The sequence below is a fragment of the Acomys russatus genome, chromosome 22, assembly GCF_903995435.1.
Source record: "Acomys russatus chromosome 22, mAcoRus1.1, whole genome shotgun sequence".
In the NCBI taxonomy this organism is placed as follows: Eukaryota; Metazoa; Chordata; class Mammalia; order Rodentia; family Muridae; genus Acomys; species Acomys russatus.
The window spans coordinates 28219161-28233802 of record NC_067158.1 but is presented as its reverse complement, the minus strand read 5'-3'; the positions used below and the strand labels follow the sequence as shown (position 1 = coordinate 28233802).

At 46.1% G+C, this 14642-nt stretch overlaps 1 protein-coding gene across 7 annotated transcripts in view; it reads left to right on the top strand.

The window, feature by feature from the left end:
- Positions 1-3537: 3537 nt before the first annotated feature.
- Kiaa0232 (KIAA0232 ortholog) overlaps positions 3538-14642 on the top strand; it is a 68467-nt gene continuing 57362 nt past the window's right edge. For 3 of the 7 annotated variants that reach the window (XM_051165009.1, XM_051165006.1, XM_051165011.1), the window contains exon 1: positions 4209-4376. The gene's annotated coding sequence lies outside the window, so the exon portion shown is untranslated. Of the gene's footprint in view, positions 3679-3982; positions 4082-4208; positions 4377-14642 lie in introns of those variants that run through there. The other 4 variants (XM_051165010.1, XM_051165012.1, XM_051165007.1 and 1 more) reach the window with 3 other exon arrangements.

The following is a 14642-nucleotide window of genomic DNA, read 5'->3' as shown; positions in this document are numbered from 1 at the left end:
ATGAAAATGACGTTCCTTGATCCTAGGAAGCTTGGCCTGCCTTCAATCCACCAGAGTGTTACTGAATGCCACAAAACACCCTCCGACTCCAGCCTGTCATTATCCAGGCATATATGTGACAGACTCTGCCTCACCTGGTGCCCTCCAGGGTCCCTACTAGGGCTAAGAATATCTGGGTCAAACGGGGGGTGGGGTGGGGCTGTCATCTTCACCCATCACTGATGTGTCCTTGTACGGGGATCAGACGCAGGGTATGTGTTCCTGAATCTAGCTCTGTCTGTCTGCCTGCCTGCTGCCTGCCTGTCTGTCTGTCTCTTACACACACACACACACACACACACACACACACACACACACACACAGAGAGAGAGAGAGAGAGAGAGAGAGAGAGAGAGAGAGAGAGAGAGAGAGAAACTATGATGGTTTTGTTTTTAAACATGAAGACTAGGGAGGCTCTGCCACTGTCTCTTCTTCTGCCACTCTGTTTCAGCCAGAGGCCTCTGGCCTCCTTTGTGATCCCTGGGGATCACAGCCATGGCACCAGAGCTGCAGTTACCCTGAGTTTACCTCTGCTGATCTGTACCCAGCAACTTTAAGGGAGACGACGGGCTGCAGAGTGGCAAATGGAAGGACACAGGCTCCAACCCAGCCTCAGAACTCTCTTTCCAAGTGGCCACAGAAGACCAAAGTGCAGAAATGAACCCCATGGACCAGGGCACCGCTCTCCTGGGAAAAGGGTCTTGATGAGGAAAGAAACACACAAATAAGACACTCTCAAGTATTGCTAAGAACTGGGAGTCAGGAAACAGCACAGGCCTGGGAAGGCAGACTGCTATAAACTAGGCATCAGGGAAAGTCTATCTGGATAGCTGATACTGTACCTGACCCTGGAACAAGAAGGAGCTAGCTAGGCAAAGATTTCCTGAGCCGGTACAAAGGATCAGCAGGTGCAAAGGTCCAGAGGCTGGAGTCCACATGCCTTCTGATGCTTTTGATCAATACAATCTGAATCACAGGGGCTATTTCATTAAGATAGAGTCAGGAAACCACTTTCAGTCTTCTGGGGACCTCCTCTCTGCCTCCAAGTCCTCCTCATCCAAGTCAATTCCTACTCATTACAGACTGTTTCTCTCAGGAAATTCTTCAGGTTCTAGCACTCAGTGGTTTATGAAAGACTGGCTTGTGATTCAGTAACAAAAATAAAGTTGGGCCGGGCGTGGTGGCACACGCCTTTAATCCCAGCACTCGGGAGGCAGAGGCAGGCGGATCGCTGTGAGTTCGAGGCCAGCCTGGTCTACAAAGTGAGTCCAGGATGGCCAAGGCTACACAGAGAAACCCTGTCTCGAAAAACCAAAAGAAAAAAAAAAAAGTTGGGGCAAGGGGTTGGGGAGACAGCCCAGCTAGCAAAAGCATCTGCATGAGTTTGGATCCCCAGCACCCACATTTAAAAATAAGTGGGATCAGGAACATACACCTTTTTGTTTGTTTGTTTTGAGATAGGGTCTCGCTATGTAGTTCTAAGTGTCCCAGAACCCACTTTGTAGACCAGGCTGGCCTTGAACTCACAGAGTGAGTGCTGGGTGCTAGGTGCTAGTTGCTGGGTGCTGGGACTAAAGACATGTGTCACCACATCAGGTCTAAGGAGTACACACCTTAAAGCATAGTGCTGGGGAGTAAGCATAGGAGGACCCCTGCAGCTGGCTGGCTAGCCAGGCTAGCTGAACCTATGAGCTCCAGGTTTAGTGAGAGGCCATGTCTCACAAAGTAAAAAACAAAACCAAACAAAAAGATAGAGGGCCCACGAGAGATTCTTAGTAGGTAAAAGAACTTGTTGCCAAGCCTGAGAAATTGATTCCTGTGGGTTGTCTTCTCACCCCACACTCCAGCTGTGACACATGCGTCCATATCAATAAATCAGTCTAAAAAAAAAAAAAAAGTGGAGAATGATTGAAGATAGTTGATGTTACCCTCTGACCTCCACATGTGCTTGTCCACAAACACCCCAGGAACAGATACACAGAGAAAATAGTCAATAAATGGTGTAGCTACAAAGTGGCTGTGTTTTCCTTCCTTTCAGATGTTTGAGATACATTGTTACTCTTTTGAAACTATCTCTATTCCTTTACATAAGGACAGACGAGGTGCCAGTAATGTTATAAATGTACCAAAAAAAAAAAAAAAAAAAAGTGTGCAAATTCTCCATATTTGGAGAAACGTTTCACGAGTCTGTGCAATCCTGGCTTGTGGGGTCCTGTAGATCCTGACACCATTTATCCCCATCTTTGCTCCCAGATGGCTCTGGATTTTCCATTCTCTCCCATGTTAAGGGAGTTCATTCACCTGGCTGCTCAGCGTAGACCAGGTAACCAAAAGATGTGAACTAAATAAATAGACTGTGGTTTGTGACTCACCTGAAATGAACCTCGAGGCAACAAAAGTGGGAACAGTACGATGAAGGGTAAGAATTAGGTGAAGGAAAGGATCCCCGATAACAGAGTCAAGGGCCTGGCCTCAAATCCTGCCTCTACGCGGAGGCCCCGTCCACTCACTGCCAGCCTGTTCCGAGCCTCACTTCTTACCAATGATTTCAGTTAGGCTTTATCCTGAGGTTCTCGGAGAGTGAAAAGGTGTTTGCAGAAACAGTATGGAGTCTATGAAAGGGCAGTTCTTTTAGGTTTCTGTCCCTGGCTTGCATACAGAGTCAGCCTACCTCAGCAGAAAAGTACTTTCAGTTCTCTGCTCCTCCCACAAGCCAGAGCTGAGCTTGGGAACTTTGGGCCTCAAGCTCTGAACCCAAGAGGCAGGGCCTGCTGTCTAGGGGTGCTCAGAGTTCAACGGGAACACGCAACTGTACACAAACAGGTCACCCCCTTTCTGGACCTGCTCTTGCCTTTGTATAGTAGGGTACATCTCAGGCTTTCCTTCCTGGTACTTCTGACATCTACATCTGTTTTTCTAGAAGAGCCTAGGAGTCACATTTAGGGAAGGTGAGTAGGTGGGAAGAGACTGACTAAAAGGTTAGTGCACATTTTTGGCTCCCACTTCCGAATCTTCCAGAAGGTCTTTTATTTTTTTTTGCCTACTTAATAATAACATAAAAAGCCATGTCACTTTTTTTTTTTTTTAAGTCTTTATGTTAAGCCGCCCACTCCAGCCATCCCAGGACACGGCGAAGAGGGGGTGTGGACAGGTGAAGCGTGCGCGGGAAAGCGGGAGTGCGTGTGTGTGTGTGTGTGTGTGTGTGTGTGTGTGTGTGTGTGTGTGTGTGTGTATGTCTCTGCAAAGCCGGGTCTGCGCGCCCCAGCGGGGGTCATTGACCGTGGCTCCCACTCTCAGGACCTGGTGAAGCATCAAAGTCTCCAATCCTCAGGACGGCCTCGTACCCTTAGTGTGCCTCTTGCTCCCCCACCTACAGCAGGAGGGCGGCGCCCCGGCGTGCTGATGTAATCCCGGCGCCTGGGCGGAAGGATATGGAACGCGGCGCTGGCTGGCCGGGCACTGAGGCCGTTGCCAGGTAACGCAGCGGAGCGGCTGCTGCGCGCCGCCTCCCGCCCTCCGCCGCCAGGCGCTGGGGCCGCCGCCGCTTTACGTAAGGCGCAGGCCAGGGCCGCCCGGCGCTCGGCAGCCGCCTGCAGCCCTCAGAGCGCAAGGAGAGGCGCCCACCGGTAGCCTTGGCAGGTAGGCGGGGGCCGGGAGCGGAACCCATGCGGGCGACCGGCCCGCGGGATGTCGGGCTCGAGAACCCGGTGGGCGGTGGGCCATGAGTGCGCACAATGGGCCGCGGCGGGCTGTGGCGGCCCGGCCTGAGGGACAGCGGCCGAGCCTCGCCCCGCGCCCTCAGCTTTGTCCTTCGGCGGCCGGGGGCGGGCGCGGCGCGGTGAGTGGCGGGCGCGCGGGCCTATGGCGCGGGGTTGGCGAAGGTGACGGCCCAGGGCACAAGTGACAGGCCCGGGAGTCGCCGGCCTGTGCGCGCCGCCGTCCGGACCCTCGCGGCCCGGCTTCCGGCCGGCGTCCCCGGAGCTCCCCGAGTCTGCCGCTGGCCCTGAATCTGGCTGTCTGAGCGCGCTGCACAGAGGCCAGGGTAGGACGAGCTCTGGAGAGCAGACTCCCGGACTTGGCAGCCCCTCCCTTCAGTGTTTGTCCTTCGCTAGACAAACCTTAAAGAAAAGTAGGATGGAGATAAGCTGGGTAGGGGGACAGGCGACTCTGGAGTCATTTACTAAATGGGTTTCGTGGTTCTCGTCACTTGCCTCGCAGACTTTGCCTCGCTGCCCAAGTAACTGACAATGCATTTTGCATTTCTGGGTCTTGGCTTGCTTAAAGAAACGGTAGGAGAGGATTGCTGAGGAGCTGGGGACGAGCAGTTTGGATAACAGGTGATGCCATGCAAAAGGCTATGCAATGAAAACCTCACACAAGATTTCTGCCATCAGTATAGGACCCGGTGCACGACACTTTGTCGGTTTCAGAGATTTCAGGTTTAGAGGAAGGAAAAAAAAATCTGTCACTCTGCATTCTGAAGGTCAAATATTCGCCCGCAGATATTTTGGGCTGAACCATTCTTAACTAGGTCTCAGGATCTTTATGACAAAAACCATTCTGGAACTGTGCCTTTGAAATACCAATGGAGGCTCCTTGCAGTTAATTCTTATTATCATAGATTCAATTGCTGTTCTTGCCAAATAATATACTTTTAAAATTTATTCTTTCACAAGTTCGTGCGTGTGTATATATAATGTACTTTTATCATAGTTCCCCATTATCTTCTCATCCAAATATTGAATTGTAATTGTGTATATATTCATGTGTGTATGTGTAGAAGCTAGTGATCCGTATCTGGTGTTATTTTTAATTTTTTTTTAGATTTATTTAATGTGCATTGGTGTTTGCCTGCATGTTGGTCTATGTGATGGTGTTAGATCCCTTGGAACTGGAGTTACAGACAGTTGTGAACTGCCATATAGGTGCTAGGAAGTGAACTCGGGCCGTCGGCAGACAACAGTTAATGCTCTTAACAGCCAAACCATCTTTCCAGCTCTCAGTTGTTATTTTATTTTTATTTTTATATTTGAAACAGAGTCTCACTAGGTAGACCAGGCTGGCCTCGATCTCACAGACATCTGCCTGCCTCTGCTTCCCTAGTGTTGGGATTATAGATGTGCACCACTGTGCCAGGCTTAAGTTTCTTTTCCTTTTCTATGTTTTTTTGAGACAGGGTCTTTCTGTATTAGCCTTGGCTGTCATGGACTTGCTTTGTAGACCAGGCTGGCCTTGAACTCACAGCAGTCCACCTGCCTCTGCCTCTGCGTGCGCCACCACACCCGGCAAGTTTTTTTTTTTTTTTTTTTTAGTGTTCATAATTTGTTTGTCAAACTGATCATCCTCTAAACAGATTTGTCTTATTATGTTGCCGTGATAAAATCTGTATCTTTTGCATCTTTTTTGCCCCTTGAGATAGAGTTTCTCTGTGTAACAGCTCTAGCTGTCTTGCAAGTCACTCTAGACCAGGGTGGCCTCGAACTCACAGAGATCCTACTGCCTCTGTCTCCCAAGTGCTGGGATTAAAGGTGTGTTCTACCACCACCAGCCTAAAATCTGTTTTTGTTTGTTTGTTTGTTTGTTTGTTTGTTTTTATTTTTGGTTTTTTTTTGTTTTTTGGTTTTTTTGTTTTTTTGTTTTTGGTTTTCGAGACAGGGTTTCTCTGTGTAGCCTTGGCTGTCCTGGACTGGCTTTGTAGACCAGGCTGGCCTAGAACTCAGTGATCCACCTGCCTCTGCCTCCTGAGTGCTGGGATTAAAGGCATGCACCACCTCCCCCGGCCTAAAATCTGTGTCCTTTTATTCAAAGAACAATAGATGTAGCTCCAGGACACTAAGTAAGAGCAAAACCCTTATCCTCATATTTCACTGACCAGGATGGCACTTTCTTTTTTTGTTTTGTTTTGTTTTGTTTTTTGAGACAGGGTTTCTCTGTGTAGCTTTGGCCATCCTGGACTCACTTTGTAGACCAGGCTGGCCTCAAACTCACAGCGATCCACCTGCCTCTGCCTCCCGAGTGCTGGGATTAAAGGCGTGCACCACCACGCCCGGCTGGGGTGGTACTTTCTTAGTGAAAATAAACTCATGAAAAACCAGTTATACTCAAACTTGAAGCCTTATTTTAGGTTCTGAAATTTAATCCTGGGTTTCACCTGGGCTACATCTCCAGCCCTAACTACTTTTTAAATGATTAAATATTTGTGGCCAAGAAAGTGCATGCCCCTCAAGCTCAAGGCCCTAAGATCGGATCCCCAGGTGCTTGGAATCCCAGTGCTGGAGAGGTCAAGATGGGAAGATGGCTGAAGGTTGCTGACCAGCTAATCTAGCTGAATTGGTGAGCTCCAGATTCAGAGATAGACCCTGTCTCAAAAATTAAGGTGGAGCTGAAGGTTGAAGGTGATGGGTTAATCCCAGCATTTCAAAATCAGAAGCAGGCATATCTCTAGAGTTCTTGGTCTACAAACTGAGTCCAGGACAGCCAAAGCTACACAGAAAAACCTCCTCAAAAAACAAAAAAACAAAAACAAAAACAAAAACAAAACTTAAGAAAGAGAGAGAAAAGTGTTTTAGCTTGTTCCCAGTAGTCCTATAGCTCCCTCTTTGCTTGATTTACCCCAGGGCTCTTTAAAAGTGGTGAACTTAGCCGGGCGTGGTGGCACACGCCTTTAATCCCAGCACTCGGGAGGCAGAGACAGGAGGATCGCTGTGAGTTCGAGGCCAGCCTGGTCTACAGAGTGAGTCCAGGATGGCCAAGGCTACACAGAGAAACCCTGTCTCAAAAAACCAAAAAAAAAAAAAAAAAAAAGTGGTGAACTTGCATTTGTGTGGAAATGCACCAAGCCTGAGCTTTGCTCCTGTTTTGTATCATTTGACTTGGACCTCTGAGCCAGTTCTGTCATCTGTGAAATGGGAAGAATGGTGATACCTGTCTTGCAGGATGGTTAGGCAGAGAGGGATAATGTGAAGTAATTCCAGCCACACTCAAGCTCTTAAAATGCTGGGCTAGTGCTGATCTTTCGAAGTCCTCAGATTCCCCTGCTGGCTGAAAGCCGTCAGTTGTTTTTAGGCCACTATTGCGTCCTCTTTACCTGGCCTCCAGATTATCTTTTCCAAACACATGTCAGCCTCTGGTCCTGCAAGCATCTAAGTACCTGTGATTTGGAGCTTAGAATGCAGCTGTACCAACACAGTGTTTGGAGGCTCCTTGCAGTACAGCCCTAGTCATCCTGTGCTGGCCATTTCCTTCCCATATTAACTTACTAAGACTGTTGCTCCTCTGACCATGCCAAACAGTTTCAGGCTTTCTTGATTTATATTCTTCTGATCTGAGTGCCCCCTCACTTCCACTTTCTCTAGTTTGAAAATTTCTTATAAGATATGGTATCCTCTCTGGAGCTTTGTCTTCTAGTTCTCCTTCCGTTATTGCCCCTGTGTACTATAAATGATTACATTAAACTCTGGCTATTCAACCCAATTCTGCTATTGTTTTACTCATAATATCTTGCTGGGACCTTTAAATATATGGAGATGTGCCGATGTTTGCTAAATAAGATTTGCATTCAGTGTTGAGCATATTAATAGTATAAGGAATTTTAATAAAACTTTAATATTGCCAGGTGGTAGTGGCACACGCCTTTAATCCCAGCACTTGGGAGGCAGAGGCAGGTGGATCTCTGTGATTTCAAGGCTAGCCTGGATTACAGAACAAGTTCCAGGACACACACACACACACACACACACACACACACACACACACACTAAACAAACAACAAAAAACCCCAAACCAAAAAATCTTGAATATTAATTTAAGCATTAGAAATGCAGTTTTCTCATATTGAAGGTAGTTACTATTGAAAAGATTTATTTGCAGTTGCTTTTGGCTTCTCACATAATTATGTCCCAAGTGAAGCTGTTACTCCACCATCTGTTTCTGAGCTGTCAGAGTCTGACTGTATTCTGCCCCATGTCATGGGCAGCCCGTGGGTAATTCCTCTCTTGGTGGATGACATGCGCGCGCGCGCTCTCTCTCTCTCTCTCTCTCTCTCTCTCTCTCTCTCTCTCTCTCTCTCTCTCTCTCTCTTCCCCCCCCCTCTCCTTTTTGTTTTTCAAGACAGGGTTTCTCTGTGTAGCCTTGGCTGTCCTTGACTCACTTTGTAGACCAGGCTGGCCTCAAACTCACTGCCTTCCCAAGTGCTAGGATTACAGGCATGTGCCACCATGCCTGATGACATGCTTCTTCTTCTTTTTTTTTTTTTTAAGAAGTTTCTTTTGTGGAAATTAAATATAAAATACTATTGCTTCCAAGAAGACTTACTCATTATCCTGTTAGTACTGGATTGGAAAGACCAGTTACATGCTGCCCCTCTCTTGCTTCTTGAGTCACTATGGGCAAGCTTATGATATCTCTTGACCTTCAGTCTTTCCTGTGAAACAAGTTTCATCCTATGCCTTTTGTTTTGTAGTGAGCTGGACTCTAGGGATTGAACTCAGGTTTCCAGGCTTGCTTGGCAAGTGCCTTTATCCACTGAGCTATCATGCTGGCCCTGGGAGCTGCTTTTTTGATGACCAGATTTTTAAAAAGAAATATTTATTTTTATTTACATGTATATGTGTGTACATGCTTCCCTTGGAGGCCAGATGGTGGTGTTGGATTTCTCTGGAGCCACAGTTACAGGCAGTTATGAACTGCCTGACTTAGGAGCTGGAAACTGAACTCCAGTCCTCTGGAAAAATAGTAAGTATACTTAACTATTGAACCATCTCTCTAGCCCCAGGTACCAGATTTTTTTTTAAAAGATTTATTTATTAGAATGTATACAGTGCTCTGCCAGCACATATACCTGCAGGCCAGAAGAGGGCATCAGATCATATTATAGCTGGTTATGAGCCACCATATGGTTGCTGGGAATTGAATGCAGGACCTCTGCAGGAGCAGTCAGTGCCCTTAACCTCTGAGCCATCTTTCTAGCCCCCAGGTACCAGATTTTTACCAGCTTTGTATTCGTGCTCATGTTCCCTTCTGTTTTTCTTTTTCTTGAGTCCTTAGGATTAAACCCAAGGCATCACATATTCTAGACAAACTCTCTACCAACTCAGTTACATCTCTTGCCCCTCTGTGCACTTCTTTTATTTATTTTTTTCTGTTTTCCATTTTTTGAGATAGGGTTTCTCTGTGTAGCCTTGGCTGTCCTAGACTCACTTTGTAGACCAGGCTGGCCTCGAACTTACAGCGATCAGCCTGCCTCTGCCTCCTGAGTGCTGGGATTAAAGGCGTGTGCTGCCACACCCTGCTCCTCTATACACTTTTTATCTTCTTCCTTATCTCTTTCCTCCCTGGTTCTCCTGTCCCATTCTTTGAAGCTATATCACTGGTTTCTGGGAAAGAATGAACAGCCTCTTTCCTTGACTAAGAGGTAGTGTTGAAAGGGTTAAAAATGCACTCTAAAAGCATTGCCACCTGTGCTTATTCTTTTAGTTAGGTCTGAAACTGTTATATCTTCTTGTCCTTCATATGCTAGGCAGCTCCCAGAACTGACATAAATAACCTCTCAGAGAGAAGCTCTGGGGTTCTTTTTGTTTTTTGTTTTTGCTTTTCTTTTTGTTTTTTTTTGGGCTCAGGTTTCTGAGATTTCAGTTCTTAACACAGAAGGGCATGGTAGCTTAGAGATCTCAACCTAATGGAAGCCAGGAGGCAGAGAAAGACAGATAGGGGCCAAAGACAGGTACCCCAAGGACCTGCCTCCAGTGACCCACTTCCTTCTGCCAAGTCTCACCTTGTGATGTTTTCAGCACCTTCAAAATAGTGCCCTTAGCTGGAGTCCAAACGCTCAAATGAGTCTGAGGGGCACATTTAAGATTCATAACATTCAACTCAGTACCAAACATATATTTATGTATTTACTCTTTCTGAGGAGTCGCCAGTGCATTTACATTATATTTCAACACTGCTTAAAAGTCCCAAGTCCAAAGTCTCTTCTGAGTTTTGAGTCAATCTCTCAGCTATGAGTCCCTGTAAAATAAAAAAGAAAATTATGCAAGGGCACAGAGTATTTCCATTCTAAAAGGAAGAACAGAATAGCCAGTAGGGATTGGATGGTCCAAAGCAAGATCAAAACTCAGCAGGGCAAAGTTTAAATCTTGTTGCTCCACGTCTGTCTTCTGAAGTGTGTGGTAAGCGCCAATGGGCTTTGACAGCCCTGTCCCTTTGGCTTTGCTGGTTGTGTGCAGTCCACATGACTTCTCCTGGGTTGGCTCTGCTCAGTGCCATCTTGGGCTATCATAGTGCAGGGACCCTAATCTTATCACATATTTCCTGACCTCTCAGGCTTTTCTTTGAAATTTGTGTGGAAACCTCCATGGCCCTATAAGTGTAATTTGTTTGCCTGCTAACCCAGCATCACTTGGGAATGCCAGGATTTGCTGCCAGCTGCAGTAGTAGTCAGGTTTCCTGAGACCATAGCTACAGCAACCTCAAGAGTATGTGGGTGGCTGAGCATAGTGAAACAGATCCTGGGGAAATAGCTTCTCAGGTGGCCTTGTCCCTGTCTACTCATGGTGTCTTCTCTGCTCAAAGGAGAAGTATTCCAAATCAGTTTATGCTTTATTCCCCTTGAACCTGTGATGTGTGGGGTCTGGCCAGCTCCCAAGATGCCCTGGAGAACACCTTTTTGTCCTGACGATAATCCTAAACTCCTTTTTAATGTCCCTAATTTCTTCAGTAGGTACACTGTCTTTGGCCCTAACTTTACCTTTGCTACTTTTTTTTACCATGTTGCAAGTTTTCCAGTTTTTGCTGCTTTTTTTCCTCATTATGAACACGAAGAGTTGTTAGCAAACCTCATTCCCCAGTCAGAATGCTCTGCTACCATGGGATTTCTGGTGGGTCACTTGTAAACTTGGCCTGTCAATGGAGTTTGAAGTTTGGGAAATGGATTATTCTTTGCTATAATGTAATATGTGCAGTCTCCAGTCCAGTTTCTAGCAGTCTTGTTTCCCTCTGAAACCTGTCTTTTTTTTTTTTCTGAGACAGGGTTTCTCTGTGTAGCCTTGGCTGTCCTGGACTCACTTTGTAGACCAGGCTGGCCTCGAACTCACAGCGATCCCCCTGCCTCTGCCTCCCGAGTGCTGGGATTAAAGGCGTGCGCCACCACGCCTGGCTCTGAAACCTGTCTTTATTGTCCACATTTGTAGTGGCTTCTGGTCTTCTGAGCTCCCACCAGAATTGTACATTAAGCTCTGCTGACAGCCATCTTGGTTTGGCTCGTTTTTTCTAAAGTCTTTCCTATTTCTCCTGTAAGACCTGGTCCAAAGGCTTCTGACCCACAGCAGCAGCAGTCAGCAATGACCTCACTTTACTGGGACCAATTTTCTGTGTTAGATCTTCATCCTTGTAACAAAATATCTGACACTCACAACTTAAGTGGGAGAAGGGTTTGTGTTGGCTTATGGTTTCAGTCCCCTCATGGTGGAAGGCCATATGGTGGAACAATGTTTCTCACTTCCTGACAGGGAGGAACAGAGTAGGAGAGGAGGGAGAGGAGATGGCTGATGAGAGATAGGCAGATAACATATACCTAAGATATATCAAAGTGGCCTACTTCCTCCAGCACTTCCCAGTAAAGTGCCACTAACCTGCAGAGGACCAGTATGTTAGCCTGTCGGGACATTTCAGATTCAAGCCACAGCACCTTATATCTTAGTATGAAATTGATGGCTACCTCATGATTGTCCAGTTTCTGTATTTGTCCTTTCCTCTATCAAGCCATTGGAATCTTGAAGAATTTGCTGAAATATTCTTTATACTTCTGTAACCTGATTTTCAGAATTAACTCTTTACTCTCCCATACAGTGTTTGCCTGATACATCAATTTTTTTCCCAATTTAATTTTTTTTGTTTGTTTGTTTTTGTTTTTTGTTTTTCGAAACAGGGTTTCTCTGTGTAGCCTTGGCCATCCTGGACTCACTTTGTAGACCAGGCTGGCCTCGAACTCACAGCGATCCGCCTGCCTCTGCCTCCCCAGTGCTGGGATTAAAGGCGTGCGCCACCACGCCCGGCCCCAATTTAATTATTATAATTTACTTTATGTGTATGTTTGATTTGGTATGCATCACATGTGTGCAGGTACCAATGGGGGCCAAAAAGGGTGTCAAATCCCCTGGAACTGGAGTTAAGGCAGTTTTGAGCTGCTTAGTATGTGTGCTGGGACCTATACCTGGGTTCTCTACAAGAGCAGTAAATGCTCATGAGCTGAGTGTGGTGGCACATGCCTTTACTCCCAGCACTCAAGAGGCAGAGGCAAAAGGATCACTGTTAGTTTGAGGCCAGCCTGATCAACAAAGCCAGTTCCAGGACAGCCAAGACTACACAGAGAAACCCTGCTTCCCCGCCCCCCTCGCCAAAAGAGCAATAAGTGCTCTTAACTGATGAAGCATCTCTCTAGTCCCTCTAGTTGTTTTATTATTGTTGTTTGCTTATGACATTTTATTGTTTCATTGTTGTCGATTTGCATGGAGGCATCTCCTGCATTTTAATTTCTGTGAGAAGAGAGGAGACTCTTATTTGATGATTCCTTCTAGTGTGCAGTGTCATCTTTTTGTACAGTACTTATTCATTAGATGTTTGATTGAATTAACTGAATGACTTTGCAAGGAAATGGCTTGGGTCAAAGTAGCTTTCTGGGAGAATTTTGCGACTTGTGTAGGGCCTGATATATAGCAGATGTGTAGGTAATTGGCAGCTTTTAGCTTGTTTGAGCCCATGTGAAAAACATTAGGGCTTTGGTGTTGCTGTTACCACAGTACCTGACAGAAACAACTTCAGTGATTTGGGGCTCATGGTTTCATTGGATTTTAGTCCCTCTGCGGACAGCATGTGGGAGGGAACACTTTGCTTCATGGTGGCAGGAGCAGATGGTGGAGGCTGTTCATATCTCAGCAAACCAGCAAGCGGAAAGCAAGAAAGGAAATGGGCAGAGATAGCATAGTCCCAGAGTCACTCTTGCCGAGATGACCTTCTTCCTTCAGCTAGTTTGACCTCCTGAAGTGTCCAGTCCTCAAGTAGCACTGCTAGCTAGGGACCAGACATTCAGAACACCAGCTAGTGGGGGATAGTTCATATTCAGATTCTAATATCTGACCTTTGATGCCAAGGCTATGGCCATCTCATATGTACATCTCATTTAATTCAAATTCAAATTCTTAATGGTTTTGATAGTGTTCAAAAGTCTGGTGCCAACTGGTCAGCCCTAAGACCATATACACACAGTTAGCATTATACAGACTCAACAGATTGTATTTGTATATTTAGAAAATTTGTTTATATGTATATGTGTAAAACAAGAAAAGAAAAAAGGTCGTGAGTTTTAGAGACAACAAGGGAGTGCCTGGGGAGGTCCGTAGGGAAGGAAGTGAAGGGGAAATTATGTAATTATAATGTACTGTCAAAAAATTTAAAAATTGTTATAAAAACTCTGATGTCTTTCTAAGATTCAAAATAGTCTCTTAGCTGTTAGCCCTTCCTCCGGTGATGGTTAGTCTTCATTGTTAACCTGACTAGATTTAGAGTCATTTAGGAAGCAAACGGATGTGTCAGTGAGTGTTTTCACAGACCTGCCTTGAATGTGGGTTGTCTATCCCATGGGTTGAGGTCTAAGGCTGGATGAAAAGAAAGCAAGTTGAGCATCATCGTTCATTTCCCAGTTTCTTGACTGCAGACACTAGGTGACCAACTGCCTTATACTGAGACCATGCTTCCCTGCCATGATGGAAACATGTACCCTCAAATTGAGCCAAAACAAATCCTGTAAGATGCTTTTGTCAGATACTTTGTCAGAGCGATGACAAAGAGTACTTAATAACATCTTGAAAAATCAAAAAGGAAATTGCATATCTTTGTGTACAATGACATAGTAGACATTACCGTTCCAAAAGGGAGGAGACGAATCGAAGAATAGCAAGGAAAAGTGGACAAAAGCAGAGTTGAAACCCAGGTTGGCAAACAGTAAATCCTCTAGCTCTCAGGGCAGGTGTCAGTGGCCGTGCAGCTCCTTCTGTGACTTTGCCACCCACCCCACGTGATCCCTCTTTTGTGCTGGTTCCATTTGGTATCTTTCTTCAGCAGATGTTCCATGCTCCTGCCATCTCCAATATCTTAGTGTCTCTTTTGTGACATAGGCGTTACACGCAGAGCTATTTTCCCTCCCTAGGCAGGGTTTTCTCTGTGTAGCCCTGGCTATCTTAGACTCACTTTGTAGACTAGGCTGGCCTCAAACTCACAGAGACGTGCCTGCCTCTGCCTCTCAAGTGCTGGGATTACAGGTGTGCTCTTCCACTGCCTGGCTACAACCACACACTTTTAGTCTACAGCTTCCAACTCAATCCTATTCTGGGCAGATTTCACATTTGTCAAATCACTGTAAACCTAGTTAGAAGCCGCCAGCAGCAAGAGTGCCACAGCCCAGATGCCCATCTGCTACTGTAATTAGCTCATTAACTTTTTTCTTTTGCAACCTTTATTTTTATTTGTGTGTAGGTACATAATTTTGCCTGCATGTGTGTTTGAGTACCAGGTGTGAGCAGTACCCAAGGAAGCCAGAAGCAGATGTT